This window comes from Oryctolagus cuniculus, chromosome 7, assembly GCF_051225735.1.
Source record: "Oryctolagus cuniculus isolate XC-2025 breed Fujian yellow rabbit chromosome 7, ASM5122573v1, whole genome shotgun sequence".
NCBI classification, from domain to species: domain Eukaryota; kingdom Metazoa; phylum Chordata; class Mammalia; order Lagomorpha; family Leporidae; genus Oryctolagus; species Oryctolagus cuniculus.
The window spans coordinates 58590706-58607202 of record NC_142873.1 but is presented as its reverse complement, the minus strand read 5'-3'; the positions used below and the strand labels follow the sequence as shown (position 1 = coordinate 58607202).

Below are 16497 nucleotides of genomic sequence, written 5' to 3'. Positions count from 1 at the left end.
GGTTCTAGTCCCAGTTGCTCCTCTTCCAGTCCAGCTCTCTGCTATGGCCCGGGAAGGCAGTGGAGGATGGCCCAAGTGCTTGGGCCCTGCACCCATATGGGAGACCAGGAGGAAGCACCTGGCTCCTGGCTTCAGATCGGCGCAGCACACCGGCCGTAGCAGCCATTTGAGGGGTGAACCAACGGAAGGAAGACCTTTCTCTCTGTCTTCCTCTCTCACTGTCTAACTCTGCCTACCAAAAAAAAGCTGATGGGAGAGGGAAAGGCAGAGAGGAAAGAGGGAAGAGGCGAAGGTGTTCATTAGTTGCATTGATTCAAGGGGAAAGTGATTAAATAATTTCCCCCCAAGGAAGAGGCTCCTGCTCCTGCTCTCTTCCCCTGGCAGGAAGCAGAGATAATTTCTTAGCCCTGTGGTTCTGCCTTGCTCCCTCTGAGCTGGGCTTTTTAAGGGAAGGGAGGAGGAGTGGGGCTCCTAACGGGGTCAACAGCAGCGTGGCCAATGTCCCAAAGTGGACGATCCCCGACACATCTCTCCCTCTCAACTTGGGAATTTAACACATAGACTGGAGGTGAGCTGAGCTCATTGGGCCTGGCATTAAAGTATGGCTCCCATAAAAGCCTGTAGTCCTGAAGACAGCCCTGTGACCGAGGCAGGTACGAGGAAAGAACGACGGGACTGGTAGGTGCGGAGGCAGGCCGGGAGGCGTCACAGCTTCCAGGTGAGCAATCTCTGTTCTCAGCACAGATGTCAATCATGAGTATTCAGAAGGAAAGAGGGGAGCGTGGATGCTGGGCCTACTAAGTGAAGATAGCATGGATGCTGGGCCTACTATGTGAAGATAGCATGGATGCTGGGCCTACTATGTGAAGACAGCGTGGATGCTGGGCCTACTATGTGCTGGGTACTTTCAGTCCAACCGACTCACCAACATTGCTGCCTCCCTGTCACCTGCCGGGCACAGAGGCACAAAACGAACTAGACACAGTACCTTGAGCATCACTTGGTCTCAGATGGGGAGACAAAGGGCCAAACAAGTAATCTCCATGCAATCTGGTATGAACTGACACTGGGGAATGGGAACAGGTGAGAGTGTGGGCTGGGACTGGGGGCTCCTGGAAGGTTTTCCTGGGAAGGGGGTGCTGGAGCCCACTCCCAGAGCTGCCTCTGTCCTCTGCCTGGGCTCAGGAGGCGCCCCCGAGGCTGGTGCCCCGCTGTCCTCACCCAGGCTCCTCTGCCAGCTCACAGATTTCCCAGCTCTTGCTCTCCTCCCTCCTGCTTCCTCTGCAGCCTCTGGGTCCCTGTGGAGGGAGAGAAAGGCACACACGCCAGCCCTCTCTGCTGGAACAGGTTGTACTGCAGGCACTTGCAAGAGAACATCAGGATCCCAAGTAGGGCCCGCCCCTGCGTGGACTTCCACAACCGGCCTTCTCGTTGCCATGTTTTAGGCAGGTGCAAGGTGGCGGCTGGAAGCGCTGTCTTTCAGTGCGCTCCTCAGGATACGCAGGCTCAGAAGAAAGCGCAAGCCAGACAGAGGAGATGAGCAGGCCCGGCTGCCCCTGGGCTGCACCTGCCCAGCCTTTCTTCTTCCACAGCCTTCCTCCTGCTCAGCCAAGTGCATCTGTTTCCTTTGCAGGCAAGGGCTTGGCAGCAACCAATTCATACAGTGCGAGCAGATATTTCTCTGTAGGGAGTACCCCAAAGACAACCGAAAATCAGCGACTCCCATGCGGACTGAAGGGGACGTGAGGGAGCCTCACGATAGATTCTGAATTTCTGAGACTAAGTGCATGCGTGCCTATTTCTGCTCATGCGATTCCAACTCTGGCTCCCCAGGTAAGAGGTAACACCTATGGGGTCTCACAATTGCTCTCCCTGTAGACATGCATCTGAGGTGGAGGAGACACCGGCACAGCCATTTCTGACCTGATTTTTCCACCAAACCTCCAGGCCTGAGCCAAGCTGCATCTCTCTATTTTCTCAGATGAAACATATGGTTTGTCTCCTCCTACTACCAACACACACACACACACACACACACACACACACCAGGGTCCCTGGAAGGCAGCCCAGCAGCTTAATCAAACTTAACCATTTCTACAGAGTTTAAACAAGACACTTGGAACATTTGCAAACTGATACTCACTTCCCTCCCAATAGTTGCAGCTAATAGCTCCAACAGCCAGCTCAGAAACAAGACTTTACCCCAAAGAAGCTACTTCACATGAGTCCACACTTTGTGTACATACACACAGACATTCCCAGAACCCTCCCTTGGCTTGAGAGGTGGCTACCAAAGGAAAGGAGGCAGGCTGAGTGTGGCCTGTGTAGGTACAGCCATGGTTAGGAGTAGACAGATGGGTTGAAGGCTTCTTATGCCCATTGAGTCTACTCCTCAGGTGAAAACAGTTTAAAATAGCACCCAAGGCGTGTAAAGCTGAGATCCCAGTTCTATGAGTTGGAGAGCCTTACAAGATCTCTCCTGCATTAATGCTCAAGAGAACCCAAGATGGTAGTAATTCTAGCCCCTGACACCCAAAGATGGAAGCAACTGAGCAGGACCAGGCTGTGGAACTTGAAGCAGACCAGGTCACCTGGCTCCCAGCACCAAGCTTTTCTACCATCAGAGAGATACTGGTTCTGCCAACATCAGGTACAGCAGAAAGGAAAAGGAAAAAAAAAAGATAAAGACTGACGGATGGAAGCACTCACAATGACAGGCAGAGGCGTTCTTTTGGGACCCACCCCCAAGCTCTTTTGCAGAAATTAATCAAAAAGCATTTATGGAGCAGCTATTCTGTATTTTCAGGGCACTTTGGAGAGTGAAGAAGAGGAATACAAAAGAGCGAAGTACCCAAAACAGTGTGACCCTGTGTCACTTCATAGGTGCTCATTAAACATCGGTTGTATTGCATTGCCATGACACTATAAACCAGTTCTTCTTAGTGAGAGCTTACGGTGCGGCAGGGCACCTGTTCCAAGCACTTCACACTCATCTCCTTAAATTCTCACCACAACTCTAGAGGTAGGTCTTTCTACCTGCCATTTTTCAGATAATGAACAGAAGGGCAGAGGGGTCAAACCCAAGCTCACACCCCAGGTCAGCTGGATAAAACACTGTGCACTCAACCCCCAGGTTGAGATGCCATGGAACCTGATATTCCATGTCCATCCGTGGCACCTGTGTGACTTGAAACGAGCCAGCAAGTTCTTCAACCTCGCTGAACCCTGTTTGGAAAATGGGTAGAACAGTGACCACCTCACTCTGCTACCATGAGGACCAATCAGACCTCACCTAGCAGAGCCCTGAACACACCCACTCTCCGCTCTGTCACCTCTGTAGGGGAGGAGAACTCTAACTCTCCTCTCTCTCTCTCTCTCTCTCTCTCTCTGTGTGTGTGTGTATCTCTCTCTCTCTCACACACACACACACACACAACCAAAAGCAAAGGGCGCCTCCATTTCCTCCCCAGCAAACTGGAAACACAAATGCTCTTATTCACCTCAGAGGGCCATTTGGAAGATAGGCTGGGTTAACACAGGAGAGCCCTCAGAAAAGAACTTGGCCCAGAGTGTGCATTCAGTAAGCACTCGCTATTACCGTTATGCCGCATCCCTAGAGCAAGCGCAGCGTCACCGCTTACAGAAACGTACTCCACATGGACTGCCCAAAACCGGGCTGGAGTACTGGAGGCAGCTCTGCAAGGACTGGAGCGCAGCTCACACCGGGAAAGATCGCGCCAACGAGCAGGGACGCGGAGTGACGCAACTCAGACTAACTCAGCCTCTTGCCGGGCAGGAGGATGTCTGTCTGCACGTGGAGGGACTGCCTTTGCTTTCCCTCTGGAACTCTGGGCGGTGGACTAGGCACCAAGGGTCCTGGCAATGGTCTGGGCTGGGGGCCACCAGCCCTGCGGGGTGGAGCGTGGCTGACCTTCCTGAGAAGCAATCAAATCAGCTGGTCCTAAACTCCTGGAGACCTGGCAACCTGCACCCCAGGGGCCCTCAGGGGCCCCCTGCTGAGGGCATCCCTTCCTCTCCATCTCCCTCTTCCTCTACCTCACCCTCCTCTCCTCTTAGCACCGCTGGGCTAGCAGCTGATGCTGGTTGGCTGTGGGATTTGTGTGCTGTTTACAGTGCTGCCTTTTTATTCTCGAACCTGCAAGCTTTACTGGGTGTAAAATCCCAGCCTCCGACGGCTGTTTGTGCTCCTGGGCGCAGGAAAGAGAGCGGGCTTTAGTGCTCTCAGAAAGCAGGGCCTGAATCATTGATGAAGCCGGCAGCGCAGGAAGCGCCCAGGCCTCAAGGCGTGGCTCCCAGGAGGAAAGCTATGGTGGTGCGTGCGCTGCCGTCGGGCTCCGCCCTGCGCCCTCCATGCCCCGCCCTATTAGCAGAATCCGGTGGATTGCTCCCTGCCTCCTGGAACAACACACTGGCAGTGGAGGATGCCGGGAGAGAGGAGGCGGCCCGCCACCGGACAACAGCCAGGCTGGCTCCCTCTGGCGATTAGCCTTGCGTGGTAGGAGAGCAGCTCTGGCTTTAGCTTGATCCTGGCTGGAACTTTTGGATGACAACTTGAACCCTCCCGGGGGGCTGTCTGAACAGGCCTGGGGTCTGAACCCACCAGCACGTGGGTCGCATCAGTTAACCAAAGTCCAGCTCCAAGTCCTCTTGGAGCCACAAGGCCAGGCCCTGCCTCAGTTGGACAGCGTGCAGATTAAGTGTCCCTCTGCTCCTGTGACTTGTTTTTTTGGTTGTTGTTGTTGTTTTGGTTTGTTTGTTTTTGCCTGGAGCCACTAGCTCAACCCGTTCATTAGAGAGGTCTTAATCAGACAGCAGAACGTTTCGTTTTAGAATCGTGAAGTCGCAGTGCCGACGGGAACAGGAGAAAAACAGGACAGCATCAGGAGCCTCGGGTCCTTCCCCTCCCCCAGCCTCCCTCTCCTCCTGCTTCATCCCCAGCAACCTCGCAGGCAACTTCCCTTCCTGTTCACTACCGAAAGGACTTTGTAACTCCAGCCACCGGGAACCAGGCACCCACTTTCTCTGCGTGACCTTAACGTGGCTGAGACCGTGGAGTACAGCAGAAGGTGGGGAGACCCAAGAAAGGTCCTGGCAGGCTGATCTGGAGTGCAGTGAGGTGTGCACCCAGCCCAGAGGCCCTGGGGATCACAGAGCAAGTTAAGAGCCTGCCCAGAATAAAGAGGTGGAAAACATGGGGTTAGCGGTGTCTATGTACGCATGCGCAGCCCTGTAGCGTTAGCGCACCCGGTGACCATGTACGTTACTGTATAAGGGGGACAGAGGGGCTCCAGCTGAAACAAGGGATATAAGGCACTGCCCTCCTTGTCGCTGGCTCAGCCTTTGTCTGCGACCCCGCTGAGCCAGTGCCAGCCTGACTGAACTGTCTCCCAGCCACAATCCTGCTACACCGCTGCGAGCCGCACTGCGAGCTCAAGGACTGGGGGAGTGTGGTCTCATAGCGCTGGGCGGCGCTCTTTCCGCGGCCTGGAAGCGGGCAGTTGCACCTGTCCTGCGGCCCTCACAGAGCGACGTCGAGTTCTTGATGGCCCCTCCCCTCCAGGGGAGCAAGAGTGACTGTCCCTGACAAACTCTGGGCGTGGGGACTCCTCCTCCTTCTGCCTTTCAGATTTCCTCGTCCTGGACGGTAGCTGATGGCTCCCACGGTTTCGCCAACTCTGCGTGGCCCCAGCCCCAGGCGCTATGGCTCTCTGGGTGGCCTTCCAGAGGGTCTGAAGGGGGTGGCGGGAGGAGAGCTTCAGCAGTGTCTTCCAGCCTGCCCACCCTCGCTGAGAGTCTGGTGCCAAGAGCTGGGGGCTAAGGACGGTGATGGGCGTTCTCCCAGCCTGAGGTGAGGCAGAGCCGGCAGGGAATGAGATGTTCCAGAAGCAGGAACCAGCAGCCTGCCCTCGGGCCCTGGGGTCAGGCTGAGGGGAGTCAGTAGGGGGTCTGACCCCTAGAAGAGAAGAGCAGCTCCCGGGCCCCCTCCATCTGGGGGGGGCCATGAGCGTCCTGCGGAATGCACCCTGGATGCCAAAGGCAAGTCACTCCGGAGCTCCGGCCAAGGTTAGCGGGGTCTCGGGCAACGCTAGTGGGCAGCGGGGAGCGAGTGTCCAGGGCTCGGAGGGACAAAAGCACGGATGCTGGGGGACGTCCTGCGGGATGTGTCCTGGGATGGCCCAAGCCAGGAAGCCAAGAGGGCTCAGGAAACCAGAAGCTGATGCCCTTCTGGAGCGGGAAGATGAGGCAACAAGATCTCGGTAGCAGAATGCAGAGCAACACACAGGAAGCCGTGGCGGGAGAGCTGGCACTGCAGGGCCGCCTGCCAGCTAGCCCACCTCGGGGCTTCGGCGGGCATCTGAGAGCGCAGCAGCTCCAGGGTCTGCTCAGGAGGCCCCGCCTCACTTCCCAGAGTTCTCAGCCAAGGTGCACGGTGCCTGACTGAGGGAGCAGGGGTTGAGAGGAGCAGACGAAGTTTGAAGTTTGGGAGAAACAGCTAACAATGGGCCTATGAGTCTCTTCCCCTTTCTAGAACCCAGTTTTCTCCATTGTGAAATAAGGGTGCTAAACCTATAGTCTACAGAGCTCCCCCTCCCCAGCTCTGATATTTTGGGATTCTGTGATTATTTAAAAATAAATTAGGGAGACCATGGATCTAGATTATTGCACTGAGCAGATTCATCTGTGTTGTCACAAGTGACAAGATTTCTTTCTTTTTTTAGCTGAATAGTATTTGTGTGTGTGTGTGTGTGTATTTATATGCCGCAGTGTCTTTATCCATTCAGCTGTTGAGGGTCACTAAGGTGGGTTCCAGCTATTGTGAGCGGGGCTGCAATGAGCCTGGAGTGCAGGCATCATATTGACAGACAGATTTCATCACTTTCAGATAGGCCCTCAGTAGTGGGGTTGCTGGAACCTGTGATACTGCTATTTTAGGATTTTGAGGAACCTCGGGAAATACTGTTTTCCATAGTAGCTGTACAATGTACATTCCCGCCAACAATGCACAGTTTCCCTTTTCTCCAAGCACTTACCCCTAACAAAGTCAAGTGCATAGAAGTGGAGAAGAGAGAATGGTGGCTGCCAGGGCCTGGTGGCGTCAAGTCTCGGTTGTGCAAGGGAAGTAAGGCCTGGTGGTCTGCTCTGCGGTGTGCAGACCCTAATGAATAACAACATACTGTATACTTGAAAATTGCTAACAGCTTAGCTCTTAAATGCTCTCACAACGAAGAAAGTATTTGAGGTGACAAATACTAAATACTCCAAAATATTGCTGAAAAAAATGTGTTTTCATTCCATTTGCCATAACTTTCTGAAGTGCCTTTGTATATTAACTAGCTTTATTCAATCATTTCATGATGTATACATATATCAAACATCATGCTGTGCCATGTAAAGATATACATTTTTTGAAAAGATGTATTTATTTGAAAGCCAGAGTGACAGAGAGAGAGAGGGAGAGAGACAGGGCAAGAGAGAGAGAAAGATCTTCCATCTGCTGGTTCACTCCCCAAGTGGCCTCAATGACTGGAGTTGGGCCAGGCGGAAACCAGGAACCCAGAGCTTCTTCCAGGTCTACCATGTGGGTGCAGGGGCCCAAGCACTTGGGCCATCTCCCACTGCTTTCCCAAGCACATTAGCAGGGAGCTGGATCAAAAGTAGAGCAGTTGGGCATAAGCAGGATGCCAGAATCAGAGGCAGTGGCTTTTACCCCCTACACCGGCAATGCTGGCCCTTCCATTTTTTGTCAATTATACTTTTGAAAAGTTGGGAGGAACTAGTGCTGTGGCGCAGTGGGCTAAGCCTCTGCCAGCAGCACCAGTATCCTATATGGGCACCGGTTCATGTCCCAGGTGCACCACTTCCGATCCAGCTCCCTCTGTGGCCTGGGAAAGCAGTGGAAGATGGCCTAAGCCTTTGGGCCCCTGTACCTGCGTGGGAGACCCGCAAGAAGTTTCTGGCTCTTGACTTCTGGTTGGTCCAGTTCCTACAGTTGTGGCCATTTGGGGAGTGAACTAGCAGATGGAAGACTTCTCTCTGTCTCTCCCTCTCTCTGTAATTTTACCTCTCAAATAAATAAATAAAATCTTAAAAAAAAAAAAAAGTTGAAGGAAGAGAGAAGGGGAGGTGGGCCAGCCGGCAGGCTTAAACTATAAAAAACAACAAAGAGGAGTAGCAGTGTAAGGAAGAAATTCTTCAAGAGAAATAGCACAGCACAGCAGCGGGGAGACTGGCCACTCTCAGGTGATAAGCTTTGCAGAATGGGATGGAACTTTTGAAGGTAGTGCCTTTGGGGCACAAAGAGGAGCTAATTTCTCAAGGCTCAGGACTTCATCAATCCTCACTCTATCACAGGAGGCCCCGGGCTGATTGGAGCCGTTTGACTTGAAGCCCAGATGTTGCTTTGTAGATGCCCAGAAGACCAGGTCCCCTACCCCATAGAGCGCAAATCCAAGAACAGAAGCCCCATGAGCCTTTGGGACACTGTCCATAAAACAGAGCCGAGAATGTCCTGGGCTTGAGGCCTTTGGCAAAGCCTGCAACTCAGGGCTGAGTGGGGCAGGGCCAGCCCAGGCAGGAAGATTGATGGCAGGGATTGAATATTTCATCAGTGGAATATTGTGTGTTTTCCAAAACCAAATGGAATGTCATTTTTTTTTCCCAAGAGAGATGGGGGACGTCACAGTCCTCGTTTCCCATTCAAACCACATATTCCATGGCAAACAAGATAAATGGGAGTAGGAGTTTCCAGGGGAAGGGGGAGAGGTAGAAAGGGAGACGGAAGATCCTGCCTCGCTTTGTCCTCTCCCCGCCAGTCTGGCCCTAAGTTGCCGCCTCCTTCGTCACCCAGTACTTGAACCCACGCTCCCCAGGACCTTTCCAGCTGCCAACTGGACCAACACCTCTTCCCCCAACCTCTGTACGGTCTCTGCACCTCAAGGAGATCAAATCACAAGTTCTCCTAATCCACACTTCTGGATCTCCCTCCATGTTCTTAGTCTAGGATCTCGTTTTCTTTGGGAATGCCTTCCTTTGGTCTTACTCAAGTCCATGTTGCTGCAAATGAAGGTCGTGTCCTTTCGCTGCTGGCTTTCGCGGGAGTGAACTGTGAGTGGCCTCCCTCCTCGGGAAAAGCAGACGCTCTGCCTCTTCTTCCTATGAAAGTCTTCAGGCTGGAGTGCTTCACAAACCCTGGATCTAGCCCATCCTCTTTAATGCATTATTGGCCTTGCAAATGGAACTATTTGATTAGTGCTGGAATGGTGAGAGGCCCCTTCCTTTCTCAATACCCTATTACATGCTCCAAGGCCACCCACATGCTCTGCTACTTTGCATTTGCCCTGCAATCTTTCATGCCAGTTGACTTTTCATCTCCAAATCCCTTTTCACATTAAACACAAACCCACACACTCTGTCCCATTTTCCTTTGAAATAAATCATAAGCCCATGCCAGAAACGACTCAGGGTGTTCTCTGGAATTTGTAAACAGCATTAAAGTCTTGTGGGAAATGTCACAGAGTGTTGGTCTGAATTTATTAAGTAATTTCTCAGCTTAAAATATATCTTTCCAGCCTGCTGTCTGACAACATTTACCTCTAATGGAATTTTATCCACTCTTGATCACTAAGCACACTCCCATCCCAGAGAGCAGAATCCCAAGCTCCTCCCGTGGCGCGCGGCCGGCTGGATTTCCGGCACATTTGCCATGCTCCAGCCTTGCAGCAGCCACATGGGCTCTGGGAGTGCCTGGCTACTCTTTCTGAGCGTGCCAGCATGGCATTACCTTGCGCACACGTGGGTGTAATGGAACTCACCAGCGAGTTATTTACAGCCACATCCAGTCCCGCCCGTGGCACAACCAGGGCAGGTCTCGGGGAAGGTATTTTAGTCCGCCAATATCCATGAGTCCCCATCCACCCCAAACAAGCGTGCTCTTTAAAATAAAACCATTAATTGCTGCACAAAATAGCTTCAAGACAAGTTCCCTCATCTGCCTCCTCTTCATTTTTTTTTTTGTTTAGGATTTATTTGTTTATTCTAAAGACAGAACGATTGGGAGAGAAAGGAAGAGACAGACAGAGAGGTCTTCCAGGCACTGGTTCACTCCCCCAAGCGCCGCAATGACTGGGGTTGGGCCAGGTCAAAGTCAGGAGCTTGGAACTCCATCAGGCTCTCCCATGTGGGTGGCAGGGAAACAAGTACTTGGGCCATTTCCACTGCTTTCCCAGTTACATTAGCAGGAGCTGGATCAGAAGCAAAGCACCAGGACTTGAACCAGTCGGTGCTTACATGGGATGCCGGCACCACAGTGCCAGCCCCTGCCTCCTCTTCTTCAACCAACTGTCGCCTTTGGAGCCCTTTATGGAGATGTTGTCACTGTCCTTGGGTGATTTTGAACTCAGTGCACTATACTACACGGCTGTCAGCTTACGTCCTTCCTAGATCTGTCCCAGGCACCACTGCCCGTCTGCGGCCTCAGGACCCTGAGTTCCAGCGCCCTTCTCAGGTGCTGCACCAGCCAGCCAGCAGCATCTCTTGGAGTCTCAGTTGGCCATGGATGCCGAGCTCCGGCTGCAGGGTAATTAATCCTGGGCCTTGTGGTGACTCTGAGTGTCAGTTTTTCTCTATTCTACAGCACATGGAAGATAGGATCACATATCCTAGAATCAGACAGAGTTGGACTCCAAGCCCTGCCACTTACTTGCTCTGTGACCTTGGCCAGTTGCTTGGCTACTCCCTGCTTCAGATGATATGAGCGCCTGCCTCCAGGAGTTATCCTGAAAAGCAAAGTAGTCTGTGTAAAACATAGGACAGTGCCTGGTTATTATTCTTAAATAATCAGTATCTAACCATAAGTGTTATCTAACTATTAAAATGTTTGTTATTTGTTGTCTCACTGGTAGTGCGCCCTTTGCTTCTCTTCTTTAGACACACCCATTCTTCGGTCTTTGCAAACTACTGACGGGTGATGGATGGCTAAGAAGAGGTTCTGTAAGAGGCTGCCCACACTGAGATGCAGCCAATGCTTGCCTCTGACTGGGGCTCTCCTGTGCTCGCTGCTTTGAGGATGCCAGGACACGTTCAGCTCTCAAGAGCATTGCATTTCGGGACCTGAAGGTGAGCTTTCCACCCTGTCTTCCTCCCAAGAGGCAGCCAGGAGCCCCCTCTTCCCATGGGCTAGGCCAGCAGCTCTGGGGTTCTGAGTGTGGAGCCAGGTTAGTGGGGGTGGGAGGTCTTAGCAGAAACCCAGACTTGTTTCAGCACTAAACCTCACAACAGAAGTTAAAACAACAGTCAATCAGAATAATTACAAAGGCACCCCCCCCCCCCGCAAAAAAAACAAAGAGGAAACCTGAGCAAAATATAAATGAATTGAAAGCAACAGGCTAGGTTCAGAGCCAAATATAGAATTTGAAATTTCAAAGTGCTTCTATTAGAAACTTTGTTTTGTCCTGGAACATATGTTCTATCTGCCAGTGCATCCCTCTCTTGTTCTAAGAATATCCTTGCAAAAGACACAGGGACCACAGGGGCACCTGCTCGAAGTTTCCTTTGGGCTTCCTTTGTACATGGACTCGAGAACGTCCTCATCCTCTGTTTGACAACATCACCTGAAACATGCTAAGATTAATTCTACGACTTTTCTTCACCCCACATTTTAACTCGGGAAGATGTGGGCGGCATCCTTGTTCCTTGAGGAGATTTGCAAACTTGATTAAACTCCCTGGCAATGCATTTGCAGACTCACGCTGGGTCAGGAACGTGTGGATTCCACCCTCACTTTCTTTTCCCAGCCTTGCAGGGTGGCTCTGCAACCTGGCGTCTCTTTTGAGTCAGCTGGGAGATACAAATAAGCCGTACATTTGTTTGCTTTATCCTTTGGCTTTCTAAGCAAATGTAAGGAATTAAGGGACTATTTCAAATGTTCATTCTGTCCCCGAAGCCCTGCTTAAAGCAGCGGAATGAGAGAATACTCCTGCATGACAAGCCCATCATGCAGGTAGAAGGTGGGCAGGACAGCCAGAACGAGGAAGCCTGACCCAGAGGAGTCAGTACCTTCCACAGGGCTGCCAGCGCCAACAGCTAATGAGCAAAACTACAGAAACAACAGCGAGCAGGAAGACAGGTAGGACGGTCACACGCAAGCAGGCCAGAGCTGAAAATAAGCCCAGGATTAATTATAAATGAGCTACACCTCCCAGCTCAAATTAAATAGTCCATTTTGCATTTGACATTTACAAGTATTTTTGTTAGTTGCCATTTGTGTGTCTGTGTGTGTGTGTGCTTTCAGAATTCTACTTGTATTTTTTCCACATTCATTAGGAAATGTCCTTTTCTTTCAAAAAAATTTGATTTTAAAAAATTCATGTGCTATTTCCCGTCAGTAGAGTTGGTTTTGCAATTCAGGCTCCTGGAGAAGTTGTTCTTGCTCTGGGTCTAGCTCAGAGGCCCCAGCAGCCTCTGGGGCAGGAAGGTGGGGCATATGCATTGGTCCACACTTGTTGGTTGAGCATGGAGGCCTCTAGAGTTTCAGAACCTTCACCCCAGGCAATGGCTCTGTCTCCCTGTCTACCTTGGGAGCCCGGTACATTTGGTTTTGGAAACACACAATATTCTGTGAGGGCTGTCCCTCTCTCACATCTCCCTTTTGTTCACACTTGGGAACCCTTTAAAATAGAAGCCAAGCCACCTGGTTAGTAAGAAGAACCACACCCTCAACCACATCCCACATGGGCTCTGCTGCTCCACTTTTGATCCAGCTTCCTGCTAATGAACTTGGGAAAGCAGCAGGGGGTGGCCCAAGTGATTGGGCCTCTGCACACACGTGGCAGTTGATTATGAACACAGGTCAACCTGGGATTGGGAGCAAGAGTGAGAAAGTCCTATCTGGACACCCGTCAAGGAGTTTTAGGCAGTGAAAGCTAGGACTACAGAGGTAGAACAGGCTTTGTCCATAGCAATGAGTCCTGATCAGAATGCTAAACAATGGATAGGATGGGGAGGAGGTGCGGACAGGAACAGGAAGGTGGGCTGCAGGCAGAGAGAAGGCCACAACTGGAGACTGTGAGGCCATTATCAGAGTTCCTCTCTTCACAGTAGTAAGATGCTGATTAAAATGGCCCTCAGCTCCCATAGGCACCATCTGGTTAAAACTCAAAGAGGAGGAATTAAAAAAAAATTGAGTCCATAAAGTTTAGTACCAACTTAATTTTTATTCATTGTGAATCAATGCAGGAACCAGAATAGACTTAGCACTTCGTCACTGAGTGTGTTTTGGAATCACGACACACTCTTGGCTGGGATCAGAAAGGTGATGAAATGAAGGAGAAGGCCCCAGGTCTTCAATTCCACTTGAGATCGTGGCTCTGCCCTTGGCAGCTCATGATAGGAACATCTCCAAGAACAGGAAGTCAGCGAAACCCAGCGGTGGGCACAGGGTGAACCAAACCTACAGGACTCATGGGGGCTTTACACAGGACCACCCTGGGACCTGGGTAATCAGGGCCTCTGCCCTTGGCTCCACAGTTCCAAGATCCCTATGTGCCAGTCCCCTCTCTCTTCTGCCCCTCCTCATAGGTGAGGGCCATAGAGTTAAGAGACATGCTCACCAGGAGCACAGTGCTCCAAAGTGCATGTGTGGGGTGCTGTTCCTACCTGTGTATACCCAGCACTCCCTGTAAGGAAGGAGCCTACATGCAGAACAGCTGGCAGGGCAGGTGTGTGCTTCTAAAGGCTGCTGGAACCACAGGGACCACTGCACGGTCTCGCAGTAGAAGTCTGAAATGACAACAATCTCCCACTTCCTGTAGCTGCAGGCAGCGGAGGTGGCCAGAGGGAACTGTCAGACACCCTGTCCTTCTGTGCGCTCTGATCTAAATTAAATGACAGTTCGGCAAGTAGAGATTTTTCATTTTGTTTGAGAATTTCCTGTCTCCATTTTTGGCTTCATTGAAGACCCCTTGGGATGTTATAAAACTAATTCTGGAATTCATTAACTACACATTTGGGATGGCGTGAACCCAAAGCTAGAGAGAGGAACTGACATTCTAAGACATGGAGGATGTGTAAAATGGGGAACCAAATGAAACAGTGGGGAGCAGCATTTTGACTAGCAGTTGAGAGGCCCACATCTCCCAGCCAAGCACCTGGGTTCAATTCCTGGCTCTAGCTCCTGATTCTAGCTTCCTGCTAAGGCAGACCCTGGGAGGCAGTGGTGATGGCTCCAGTCACTGGGATCCTTCAACCCACATGGGAGACCTGGACTGAGTCACCGGCTCTCAGCTTCCATCCTGGCCCAGTCTCAGACATTGTGGGTATTTGGGGAGTGAGCCAGGAGACAGAAGCTCTCTCTCTTTCTCTCTCTGACTCGCAAACAAATAAGATTTCTTTAGGAAAAAAATGAAGAGAAAGAGTGAAATAATGTCAAGAGGAGAAAATTTTCTAATGGAAGAAAAGAAGGAAGGAGGAATGGAGGGAGAGGGGAAGAGGGAGAGAGCAAGAGGGAGAGAGAGAGAGAGGGAGGGAGAGAGGGAGAGGGGGAGAGAGGAAGAGGGGGAGAGGGAGAGGGGAAGAGGGAGAGAGGGAGAGAGAGAGATGCAGGAGGGAGAGGAATAACTGAGCAAGTAAACAAGGAGTAGAGAAAAGAAGAGACAAAATAAAGGTTCTGTAAGTGAAAATCCCTTCATCTGCATGAAACAAGGATATGTTCTGTATTTCATTCAGCCTTTTTGCTGGTTGTTTTGTTTGAAGAAGCAGCGGGGACTGTCACACAGCTGTTCTCACAGCTTCTGTCACTTTGTCAAAGGCGGCCTGTGCGTCTGACTGCCGGGTGCGCCGACAGCAGCGCCGGTGGCAGGCACTCTGGCGAGCAGATGGGCCAAGTCTGCAGGCGGCACAGCCAGGGCTGGTGCCCAGTGCCCATCGCTCCCCGCAGGGCAGGAGCCCGGGGAAGGCTGCAGGGAGAGAGAAGTGCTCAAGGAGGCGGCACTTCTCTTTATTGATTTACAAAAAGAAAAGCATGGAGGGATGACCTACCGGGATGGGTCATTTTAGACATCGACTGGGCTGGATTCAGGAATACCTGGGAACCTGGCAAAGCATTATTTTGGGAGTGCCCGTGAGTTCCCGGATGAGCTCAGCCCCTGGGTGGGAAGGGCCAGTCTCCATGAGGGCAACACCCTAGGTGGGCTAGAGTAAAGAGACACTATGGAGGGCGAACTGGGGCACGGTCCCCGGCCACCCTGGACATCAGTTGCTGGTCTTTGGGCTCCAGGATTTATACCCACGTCCCCCTTGCTAGCACTCAGGCTTTCGGCCTTGATCTGAGAGCTGTGCCCTGAGCTTCCGCTGGTCTGAGTCCTGGGACTTGGACCGAGCCATGCTCCTGGCATCCCAGGGTCTCCAACCAGCAGACGACCCATCCTGCATCTTCCCAGCTGCCCCAATCATGTGAGCCAATTCCGCTGGTCAGGCCCCCTCCATCCACCTCCTGGCACATCCTGTGGATTCCCTGGCTGTAGAAAACCCCGGGTCGGATGTCCTCCCTCAACACAAACAGCACTACGTTCATTCAGTCTCAGGCCCCAGCGCTGCTGTGTCTCACCCATGCGACCTTGGGCAGTCTCCTCACCTCTGCAAGTCTCGGCTTCCCCATTCCCCATTTACAGGAAGCAGATAGCACTCCACAGGGCCTCGTAAAGATGGACTGGGGCAATAACGAGGCACACAGCCCGGAATGCAGGAGCCCTCAGCAGTTGCATTTAAAATATGTATTTGGGAAAGTCTAGCAAACAGATACTGGATGGATAGATGATAACCAGATAGATGAATGACTGATGGATAGACAGATGAGAGAGAGATGCAGGAAGTCTTTCAGGTAAGCTTTTCTGATCACTGTGAGAAAGGACCCCTCTACTCCCTTCCTCCCTGGCCCTCCATGCCAGTAGCAAAGCCACTGGGAAGCCACGGGGGTGACTGTCCCCCCATCTCCCTCCCACATGAGCCCTGCAGCAGCTCTACTGTCCACACCGCCAAGTCCAACAGAGGGGACGCCCTACTGTGAGTCACTGCACAGCCTCAAGGAGTGTATGTGGTGTGGTGGGTGGGAGTGGGAGGTCCCATCCAGGAAGTGGGCAGGAGGGAGAAGAGATAAAGCTCTTGAAGGCACCAGTGCAGGACAGAAGAGAGCAAACGTCGGTCTCCCTTCGTCACCAGCCACTGAGGTCAAAGGCAGCCCAAGGTCAGGGAGAGCCTTTCCCCCCAAGACCATAGTTACCCGAAGCAGGAGTGGCCCTTCTAGGGCTCTTGGCAGTCATGGGCCCCCTCATTGCCATCATTCTCATCCCAAAGTGGAAGATTCCAGAAACAGACGCCTTCTCCTCGGGCTTGCTCTCTCCATCGGCAGTGGACACTTTGCTCTGCAGCCAGAAGGTGCTGTCCTTAGCAGGGCCGCCCAGGGAGGCCCAAGAGCCTGCTGCC

General features: G+C 52.1%; 1 long non-coding RNA gene across 29 annotated transcripts in view; it reads right to left on the bottom strand.

The window, feature by feature from the left end:
- LOC103350097 (uncharacterized) overlaps window positions 1-16497 on the bottom strand; it is a 163109-nt gene that overhangs the window by 80980 nt on the left and 65632 nt on the right. For 11 of the 29 annotated variants that reach the window (XR_016210776.1, XR_016210756.1, XR_016210759.1 and 8 more), the window contains one exon: window positions 10721-10796. The exons of the other annotated variants lie outside the window; for them this stretch is intronic. This is a non-coding gene — a long non-coding RNA (uncharacterized LOC103350097). The remainder of the gene's footprint in view (window positions 1-10720; window positions 10797-16497) is intronic. 29 annotated transcript variants of the gene reach the window in all.